Genomic DNA, 11,176 nt, shown 5'->3' on the forward strand with positions numbered 1-11,176 from the left:
TTTTTTTTTAAAGACAGTGTCTCACTCTGTCCCTCAAGCTGGAGTGCAGTGGTGTGATCTCAGCTCACTGCAACTTCCACCTCCCAGGTTCAAGTGGTTCTTCCACCTCAGCCTCCTGAGTAGCTGGGATTACAGGTGCCTGCCACCACACTCAGCTAATTTTTTTTTTGTATTTTTAAGTAGGGACGGGGTTTCACCACATTGGCCAGGCTGGTCTTGAACTCCTGGCCTCAGGTGATCCTCTCGCCTCGGCCTTGCAAAGTGCTGGGATTACAGGCATGAGCCACCGCACCCAACCCCAGTAGAAATTTTTAAATATCTTGTCAACAAATGCCTGATAGCAAATATAAAACGTTACAGTGGACAGGCTGTTCAAACATTGTGAAGAAAACCATCTTTTTAAGAAACTGACAATGAAACTGACATCTCTAGTTCCCTTACCACATAAATAAAAGCCCTTAGTACAGAAGTATCTTTTGGGGGGAAAAAATGGTTTAAAAAGCAAATGAGAGCACTGCATTGGCTCACGATTGGAGAAAAATGGAAAGTTTTCAGGAACAATCAAAATAACTCTCTGTCCCACCCCTGCCCTTTCCACTGAAGAAGGACACGCTGTCATTACACCTCAGACAGACACCATTGTCCCAGTCCCTTGGGCTCATCGGAAGGTAGGCAAGAAGGGAACAGCCTGTCTCCTGATAAACAAGTGCAGAGGGTTCCAAAGATCATCCTGAAGAGCCTGATTTATTTTCCAACTTTTCATAAACCCAAGGTCTACAGGGCTCACAGTTTAAGGAAAAAAAAAAAAAAAAAAAAAAAAAAGATAGTGTACAAACCAAAGCATTGGGATTTTAAGAATTATAAAACATTTAGTCATTAAAAGCATAGAGACAGTACTTGATAGATATATAAATATTTTATACATAAAATCTTCTTGGTTATTGGAAAGGAAAAAGGTGCCAAACTTGGAAAATGGCAGCTTCTACCAAATGTGTGAACGAGGAGAAAAGCTGGTTTGCTTCTCAGTGCCTTCGTGAGTCTTATTTTCACGGGGGAAAGCCTGCCCTGTTTCTCTTTTCACGATACACTTAGCAGCCCTGCAGCCAGATTTTTTAGAGAGGAATGAGGGAGATTGGTGAGAAGCAAAGTATGAGTTTTCCAGCCATTTGGCTGGCACTATGCTTTTTAAAGTGGGTTATACCACTTCATATTTCCCAAGTCGCCCATCTAAAAAGGAATCAAGTATTTGGTGGTTTTTTTTTTTTTTTCCAAAAGAATAAAAATAGCAGGTGGATTTTAACTTGATCTTTGATAGTTGGACTTTGATCTTAGATGTCCATTATTTTTTATGTTTGAAAAATCACCCGATATAGACTAGAAGTCGTGATTTTGTCTCCTTTCCTTCCTGTTTAGCTTGGATCTCTTTGGCAGAAACTCTTCTATTCCCCTCGGCTCGTGCAACAACATATGCCAGTTATGGTGTTTCCTCTGTATTTCCTGGTTGTCAGAAGCAATGTTGGTAGACTACATCTTCAAGCATCAGTGTTGTGTTAAGGGAAGGGTTGTTGACAGCAAAAAGTAAGCTCCCTCTGCCGGTTGACGGCTCCCTCTGCAGAAACGAATATCTGAATGTCCATTTCGAGACCACATTCTTTCTTCTTCCTACCCAGACACAAAAGCCTTTCTGTTATTGGAGGTAAAGACTGTCTATGAACCTGAGACCTGGAAGAGCCCAACAGAGAATGCTGGAGTGGATTTATCTGAGGATATTCCCTGAGGTTTTACATGCAAACCCTGAGATTCTGGACAGTGTTAAATGATAAGGCTTATCACTCTGAAAGGGACAGATGGCAAACCTACCCTGAAATAGCTTTTCTGGAAGAGTAACACGTGGTAAATTGCATTAATTGCAATAATTGCTTTTATGCCTTGATAAAAACTGCCAAAGACCTTCAAAGATCTTCTAATCATGGCAAGTGAGCACAGTTCCCCCTTAGCAGTGACAGAGCTACAGCACTACGGCTTGGGGTTCTGCAGAGAGGCTGCAGAATTAAGACCATAGGAACCTGCAGACTTAGGAAAGAGATGGGCAGGTGAGGCCCTGGGTATAGCACAAGCTGGAGGAGTATCTAGTCCCATTTTGGGGCCAAGTTATGGGTATTTCTTGTATAACATGTATTTGGTTAATTCAATAGTCATGGGGGGTGGCTGGGGTGGGCGGATCACGAGGTCAAGAGATCAAGACCATCCTGGCCAACATGGTGAAACCCCGTCTCTACTAAAAATACAAAAATTAGCTGGCATGGTGGCATGTGCCTGTCGTCCCAGCTACTCACAAGGCTGAGGCAGGAGAATCGCTTGAACCTGGGAGGTGGAGGTTGCAGTGAGCTGAGATCATGCCACTGCACTCCAGCCTGGTGACAGAGTGAGGCTCTGTCTCAAAAAAAAGTCATGGTACGTAAGGATTTAGGGAGGCTCCTCACTTAGCATGAACTGCAGGTGAGGATTACGTTGGTGTCTTGTCTTCCTTCTTTGAAACTCAAAAGAATAGTGGGGGGTGGTGGTGGAGGGTAGACTTTCCTACTACATTTCTGTGATTTCCATCTGACACAAACTAACCATGTAACACAAGGAGGATTTCTATTCTTTAACAAAGCTTTCCAGTTTTTCTCCTTTGAAATGATTTGGTTATGCGTCCCCTCCAAATCTCATGTTGAAATGTGATCGCCAGTGTCGGAGGTGGGGCTAGTGGGAGGTGTTTGGGTCTTGGTGGGGGGGTGGATTCCTCATGAATGGCTTGATGCCCTCCTCATGGTAATGAGCGAGTTTTTACTCTGTTAGTTCACACAATAACCGATGCTTTAAAAGAGCTTGGCTTCTCTCTTGCTCCCACTCTTGCCATGTGACATGTCTGCTCCCCCTTCATCTACCACTAAGCTTCCTGAACCCTCACCAGAAGCCAAACAGATGCTGGCACCGTGCTTGCACAGCTTGAAGAAGCATGAGCCAAATAAACCTCTTTTCTTTATAAATTACCCCACCTCAGGTACTTCTTTATAGCAATGCAAATGGAGTAAGACATCGTTCTATGAAGATTTTTACGTCTTTGCTTTATTGTACCTCCTTTATGTTGAGTCAAGCTTCTGCTTTGTGCATGGAATCAGTCTATGACTTTGGATATTTTCCATTATTTTAATCTTCCAGGAATATTTATATCTTTTTTCTTTTCATTCACTCTGCCAACAAATGCAGGAAACTTTATGGAGAAGACACTAGATTTCAGGCGCTCTACTAGTGTGGGCTACTTCCATGGTATGTGGGATAAAAAGATTACTTATCACTAACATTTTTTTGTTGTTGTTCCAGACAGTATTTGAAGCACTTTTGGTGTATCTCATTTAATCCTCACAGTAAACCTTTGCGGTTATTATTATCCCAATTTTGCAAGTGAGAAACCAGCAGCCCAGACATATTACGTAGTTTTTTCAAGGCCACATAACTCCTAAGTGGCAGAGCTAAAACTTGAAACTTTCAGACACCTTGTTTTTCATGGTGTATACATTGAAGGACTATCACCTTTAAGGGCGGCGGGGCGTGAACTTGTAAGTTAGCAAACAATTTCCATCCAGGATGACAAGGGTCCTATTGTACATATGCAATGTATTAGGGCAAGTGATATCATTTGGATGTGTGTCCCTGCCCAGATCTCATGTTGAAATGTAGTCCCCAGTGTTGGAGGTGGGGCGTGGTGGGAGGTGATTGGATTTCTCATGAATGGTTTAGCACCGTCCCTTTGCTGCTGTCCTTGTAATAGTGAGTTCTCTCGATGTGGTCGTTTAAACGTGTGTGGTACCTCCCTCCTACTTCCATTGTTGCTGCTCTGGCCATGTGACCTGCCTGCTCCTCCTTTGCCTTCCACCGTGATTGTAAGTTTCCTGAGGCCTCCCCAGAAGCTGAGCAGATGCCAACATCATGCTTCCTGTACAGCCTGTGGAGCTGTGAGCCAATTAAACCTCTCTTCTTTCTTTTTTTATTTTACATTAAGTTCTGGGATACATGTGCTGAACATGTAGGTTTGTTACATAGGTATATATATGCCACGGTGGTTTGCCGCACCTATCAACCCCATCATCTAGGTTTTAAGCCCTGCATGCATTAGGTATTTGTCCTAATGCTCTCCCTCCCCTTCCCACCACCCACCCCAACAGGCCCCAGTGTGTGATGTGCCCTTCCCTGTGTCCATGTCTTCTCATTGTTCAACTCCCACTTATGAGTGAGAACATGAGGTGTCTGGTTTTCTGTTCCTTTGTTAGTTTGCTAAGGATGATGGTTTCCAGCTTCCTTCATGTCCCTGCTAAACCTCTTTTCTTTGTAAATTGCCAATCTCAGATATTTCTTTATAGCAATGTCAGAAGGGACTAACACAGCAGGTGTCAGCCATTTTCTTCTGTCAAGTGCCACATAATTAATATTTAGGCTTTGTGGGTCAAACAGTCCCTGATGCAACCACTTAACTCTACATACTAGTAAGAAAGCAACCACAAACAATATGTAAGTGAATAAGGTGACTGTATTCCAATAAAACTTTATTTATAAAAACAGGTGGTAGGCTGGATTTGACCCACAGGACTGTAGTTTGTCAACCTCTGTTCTAGGGGATTACAAGGAATAGAAAAACCAATTCTGCCTAAATATGAGAAACAGACATTTGAATTAATCCCTGGATATCAGGCCACAAGGGAGAAAGTCATTCCAAGCAGAGAGAAATGTGTTTATACCTGGGGAACTCTGATTGAAAATTGATATTTGCGGAAAATACGAAATGTGAGTGACAAGAAATGTATAGGACAGTGGCAGAATCCAAGTTTGGAAAGGGGGATTTGTGCCTAGGTTAACAAATCATGTATTGTGTGATAACCACTTAGTAAGTGCAGTTTATGTAGGCTTTTTTATTTCTTCTGTGAACAACTTGTTTCTCTTCTCCTGATATAACTTTGCTATTTTCCTCTTAATTAGTGACAGACAAAATGCCTTCATGTGCAATTGTATCAGCAAGACAAGAAGATAAACTGTAAGGGGTCTGCCAGCAACATAGGGATAAATACAGTTGATGAAACATGGTATTTCAAAGGTACTGGACTGAAACATTCTAGGAGATACTCTGATAGAAAATGAGGACACATTTTTGTCTTTTGTAAAACCCCGTGGGTATAATTGTGCCATTAGTCAAGATGGATGTTTCAATGTTGAGACGTGAGAAATCTTTGAAACACCAAGGCGTAACATGAATGCTGCAGGGAAAATGAAGTTGATTTTTTTTTTTTTTGAGCTGTAAGTCAACTAAAGTTGCTTATGACAGCTTGCTGATGAAACATGATTTTGCTAATGCTCACAGACAGTCGTCCAAGTTATTAAGTTTATTAGAATTGCTGCATAGGTGGGAAAGTTGTTGAGTGTGGTGTTGGATTTTAGTCTCTAATGTCAAGTGATATCCCTAGGGCTGTATCTGGGACAGTTTCACTATAGGAGAAAAAATAGAGGCTGGAAGATCCATCCATTTCCCTCAAGATGTGGGCATGTTCTCTTCATGCAATCAGGAGATTCCCTTAGTTCTAACATTCCCTATCTGGAAAAAATAAATTTCAACTGATGCACTGAGATAAAATAGATGATATTCCTTAGTTGAGTGCCAAGCCAAGCTGCAAGTTTTTAAAAGAGAAAACCAAAAAGTATGAGATTCTTAAGCCCCTACCCACATTGAAGGACTAAAAGGAGCAAACAGGGTGCTAGGTGTCCCCTTCTACCACACCCACCCTAGGAGCAGATGGAGAGGCTCTGCCCTGCACTTCAAGCCCAGTGGGGTTCCATCAGGACCCCACAGTTAGAGTGGCATGGTGGGGCCCAGTGGCCCAGTATCTGACTCCAACTCCCGAGAGTGGAAAGCAGGCTGGCAAGTGGAAGGGGGAACGGTTGAGCTGGGGACTCCCTCCTCCATGAGAGTTTGCTGGAGCAAAGGATGCACCAAGATTTCTTGCAGACTGGAAATGGATCATGTGAGAAGGTGCTGATGGGCTGGTCTTAATCCAGTCTAAGATGGCCACACACAATGTGAAGGGACTTCATTGCAAAGAGTATGGTGGCGAAGTTCAGATTCACAGAGCCTGAGAAAGGAGCCTTTTAGAGACCAGAGGGAATTCTCCCTCACTAGGGGTTGATGGGGTTTGGCTCTATGTCCCACCAGAATCTCATCTCAGATTGTAATCCCCATGTGTCAGGGGAGGGACCTGGTGGGAGGTGATTGGATCCTGGGGGAAGTTTCCCCCTTGGTGTTCTTGTGATGGTGGGATCTCATGAAATCTGATGGTTTAAAAGTGTGGCACTTGTACTTTTGCACTCACTGTGCCCTGCTGCCATGTAAGATGCACCTTGCTTCCCCTGTGCCTTCTGCCATGATTGTAAGTTTCCTGAGGTCTCCCCAGTCATGCAGAACTGTGACCCAATTAAAACTCTTCTTTATAAATTACCTAGTCTCAGCTCACTGCAACCTCCCCCTTCAGGGTTTAAGTGACTCTTGTGCCTCAGCCTCCCAAGTAGCTGGGATTACAGGCACTCGCCACCACACCCAGCTAATTTTTGTATTTTCAGTAGATACAAGGTTTTGCCGTGTTGGCAAGACTGGTCTCAGACTCCTGGCCTCAAGTGATCTATCCACCTTAGCCCCCCAAAATGCTGGGATTAGTGATTACAGGTGTGAGCCATGGTGCCTGGCCTCAGGTAGTTCTTTATAGCAGTGTGAAAACACAAATACAGGGGAACTGTGGGTAGGAGATGCCCAACCCTGGAAACATCTCCAAGAAACCCATACACATGTCTACAAGAGCAAGGAAGCATTAAACATCTGCCAGGCCCAGAAAGCATGAAGCCAAGCTTTGACAGCACTGGTCAAATAAGTTTCCTGCCCTACCCTCCATGCCCCTCTTTGAGGCTTGTCACTTCTCTCTCCCCCTTTGTGGAGGCGTTGGAAACTGCACTGAGCAACATGGAAAGGAAAAGAAGAGCAAAGTAGGGAAATAGCAGAAACTGATCACAGCCTTAATCCAGTCTAAGATGGTCTTAATCCAATCTAAGATGGCCACACACAATGTGAAGGGACAGCTTCCTGGGCCTGAGTTAAGAAAAGGAGGAGAACTATCTCCTTTGATCACTTAAAGTGTTGGCACCGGGACAGGCGTGGGGGCCCATGCCTGTAATCCTGGCAGTTTGGGAGGCCAAGGGAGGTAGATCACCTGAGGTCAGAAGTTCAATACTAGCCTGGCCAACATTGTGAAACCCCATTTCTACTAAAAATACAAGAATTAGCTGGGCATGGTGGTGCATGCCTGTAAAGCTGCTTGGGAGACTAAGGCAGGAAAATCACTTGAACCCAGGAGGCAGAGGTTGCAGTGAGCCAAGATCGAACCACTGCACCCCAGCCTGGGCAACAAAGTGAGACTCAGTCTCAAAAAAAAAAAAAGTGTTGACTCCAACATCCAACTGGACAATCCAATCAGTAAACTGGCACAGTGTGTTATGACCTAGGCATGAGTAGAGAAGGCACAAAGCCTGACAACCGTGATGTCCAGAGTAAGAAATTAAGCAGCCCCACTGAGGAAATTTACATAAAAGGGAAATGAAGTTGCTTTGGTTTTGCGTCTGTTGGTTTTGGGCCTGGTTGCCCCCAGATTGATTTTTTACTGTCTTCTCCCATAGAATCTTGGGCGGTGGTAGCTGAATTCTAAGTTAACTCTCCAAAATCCCCAACCCCTAAGGTACTCTATAATATCCTGCCCTTGGTAGGGTCAGGCTTTCTGAAAATGATGGGAGAGTCACCCCCTTGATTATGTTGTGTCAGACTCTAAGTAGACTGGAGAGGGAGAACCTCTTGCAGGCTTTGAAGATGTGAGCTTCTGTGCTGTGGGAGGGCCATGTGCCTAGAATCTGTTTATGGCCTCTTGAGGCTTCTCTAGACCCCAAAGTCCGCAGGAAACTCAGTCCTATGACCGCAGGAGGATTAATCCTGCCAACAGCATGAATGCGTGTGTAAGAAGAGCAAAGCCGCTCAGCCTGCCCAGCACGTTGATTTCAACATACAGCATCTGAGTAGGGGAGGCCCGCTAACGCAGGCCTGACTTCCCAGAGAAATAGGACGTAATAATGTGTTCTAAGCCTCTACATTTGTAGTAACCTGTTACACAGATAGAAAGTTAATGAGGGCTGGGCGTGGTGACTCATGGTTTGTAATACTAGTGCTTTGGGAGACCAAGGTGGGAGAATTGCTTGAGGCCAGGAGCTTGAGACCAGCCTGGGCAACATAGCAAGACCCCTGTCTGTCTCTACAAAAATAGAAACAAATTAGCTGGGCATGTTGGCACATGCCTGTAGTCCCAGCTCCTTGGGAGGCTGAGGTGGGAGGATCTCTTGAGCCAGGAGTCTGAGGCTGCAGTGACCCATTATCACTCCACTGCACTCCAGCCTGGGCAACAGAACAAGACCTCATCTCTCAAAGGTAAATATAGGAGAGAAAACAAACACAAAGAGGCTGGTTCTGGGAGGCTGCTTCCCAGGTTCCTTCCCAGGTTCCCATGTCTGGGGGCCTCTTTGAGGGAGATTGAGGGGAAGAATCCAGGAGATATCCCCCGAACCCTCTGCTGTGGATGGCCTCCGGGACAGTCACTGGGGATTCCTGATGGTTCTGGCTTGTATCAGGTGACCAGTCAGGTCAAAACTGTCTCTCCCAACCGTCTGTCTTCTCCTTTCTCAGTATGTCATGGTTTGAAATACTGAAAGATGCCTACAGGAAGATAAGAGAAGTAGAAACACCAAGTGGAGAAGGAGGAATGGAGGAGAAGCTCATCACATCTTTTTCCTGACTCCAGTCTCCAGTAATCCCATCTCCGTCCCTCTGTCCCTCTTGTTCACCAATGTTGCCCATTTCTGGCTCATCTTACCATCCTCTGTTTAATTCCTCCATAGTTCTATACTTGGGTACCTCACTTTCTGCATTAAACTCCTTTTTTAAAAACTCAAATGGTTTCTGATTCCTGGTTAGATCCCAACCATAAGAGCATCCCATGAGTCATGCATCTCTCTATATTTGCGTGCATGCAAATATATGACATTTTAATATATGTGTGCATGAATAAACCTGTGTGTGTGTATATATACATGTATATATATACACTTATACATGTATATATACACACATATACATGTATATATACACATATATATACATATATATACATATATATACACACATATATACATATATGTGTGTATATATATATATAACTTTGTTTTAGTTAAACAATGACCCAAAGCACATTCAGTGGTCTTCTGCCACTTAATGCTTTAGCTCATTAATAAATTGCTAAAGGAAAATGCTTGCTTGCACTTAGTATAACAGGTTAAACGTGTTGCTAGACAGATCATTTACCTAATTGAGAATCCCAAATCCAGCTTTGCCATCTAATCCATGACGCCACAAATCTTTGTGTCCTTCGTCCTCTGAGCCAGGAGCTGATCCAGTTCCAGGGACTCTGAAGAATAACTCTACTTCCTCCTCCTTCACTATTATCTCATGCATTCAATAGGTACTTGGCATCACTTGCCTAAATCTACAAAGCCCAGAATTAGCAAGCACTGAAAACAAGCGTATGCTGAGTGTCCTGGTCATTTGAAAACATATTTTATCCATAGTTATACAGAAACCCATTCATTTGGTCACATTGGCACATTCTGATGTAAAGTAGAGATACTTCCTCAAAGGAGTGAATTCCTAGACTGTTACAGAATATAAACTTTCTTGCCCTTTATATGGTATGCCATTTATGCTTGGAGTTTGCAGGAAAATGTTGAGGAAGGGATGCTCAAATGCAAAGGCTCAACCCACAAAAGTAGAGCTGCTGTTGCAGCTCTTTATCTAACATTTATGTATGAATATGCATTAAAGAGCCAGTTAGTAGCCTGGGCTGTGGATTAGTGCCCTAGGTGAGCCCTGTTTCTCACAGAGGTAACACTGTTTTATGAGTGCTGACTTGATCGTTAGAGGTAACTTGTTGCCTCACCCATCAGTAGCCCAATGGTAGCCTTATGCAAACAGAAGGAGAGAACAATTCAACGCAGCAGAACTCACAGTCAGGAGCCAGGAATAAATCTGCATGATGGAGGCTCAGTAGAGGTACCTTCTCAGATGCAAGTTGAAAAAAAAAAATTGTTTTCAGTTTAATTGGCATGATTAACACTTTCTCCATCACTCTCTCAAGCCTCAAAAAATCAAATAATTAAGCTCTGGGCCAGGCACGGTGGCTCATGCCTGTAATCCCAGCACTTTGGAAAGCCAAGGCAGGTGGGTCACCTGAGGTCAGGAGTTTGAGACCAGCCTGGCCAACATGGCAAAACCCTGTTTCTACTAAAAATACAAAAATTAGCCACGCATCGTGGTGCATGCCTGTAGTCCCAGCTACTAGGGAGGCTGAGTCAGGAGAATTGCTTGAACCTAGGAGGTAGAAGTTACAGTGAGCAGAGATCATGCCACTGCACTCCAGCCTGGGTGACAGACTCCATCTCAAAAAAATTTAATTTTAAAAATCCAGCCCTGGGCCGGGCGTGGTGGCTCAAGCCTGTAATCCCAGCACTTTGGGAGGCCGAGATGGGTGGATCACGAGGTCAGGAGATCGAGACCATCCTGGCTAACATGGTGAAACCGCGTCTCTACTAAAAAAAATACAAAAAACTAGCCGGGCGAGGTGGCGGGCGCCTGTAGTCCCAGCTACTCGGGAGGCTGAGGAGCTTGCAGTGAGCTGAAATCCGGCCACTGCACCCCTGCCTGGGCAACAGAGCAAGATTCTGTCTCAAAAAAAAAAAAAAAAAAAAAAAAATCCAGCTCTGATTTGGAGGGTTTGCCTGTTTCTGTGGTGTAAATGTCAGTGTGTAAGCCTCTAGCATTAATCACTAAGCTGGAAGCTTGATGTGGGGATGTGTGTATCTGCTATACAAACAGCTGTGTCCCCAAAACTTTCTACAATTGATCCTGGTCAGTTTACCCAATGTTGCTAACCCTGCTGCATATTCAGCCACTGCCATTACTCACCTTGGGCCATGGTAGACGTTTGGTTACAAACCAACAAGCAATGCA

At 44.1% G+C, this 11,176-nt stretch overlaps 1 long non-coding RNA gene across 1 annotated transcript in view; it reads left to right on the forward strand.

Annotated features, from left to right (window-relative positions):
* LOC108527740 (uncharacterized) overlaps positions 1 to 8,979 on the forward strand; it is a 37,019-nt gene extending 28,040 nt beyond the window's left edge. Inside the window, exon 4 of the long non-coding RNA XR_001884916.1 lies at positions 8,801 to 8,979. This is a non-coding gene — a long non-coding RNA (uncharacterized LOC108527740). The remainder of the gene's footprint in view (positions 1 to 8,800) is intronic.
* Positions 8,980 to 11,176: the final 2,197 nt, after the last annotated feature.

The sequence above is a fragment of the Rhinopithecus bieti genome, unplaced genomic scaffold (assembly GCF_001698545.2).
Source record: "Rhinopithecus bieti isolate Rb0 unplaced genomic scaffold, ASM169854v2 scaffold_3043, whole genome shotgun sequence".
Lineage (NCBI taxonomy): Eukaryota > Metazoa > Chordata > Mammalia > Primates > Cercopithecidae > Rhinopithecus > Rhinopithecus bieti.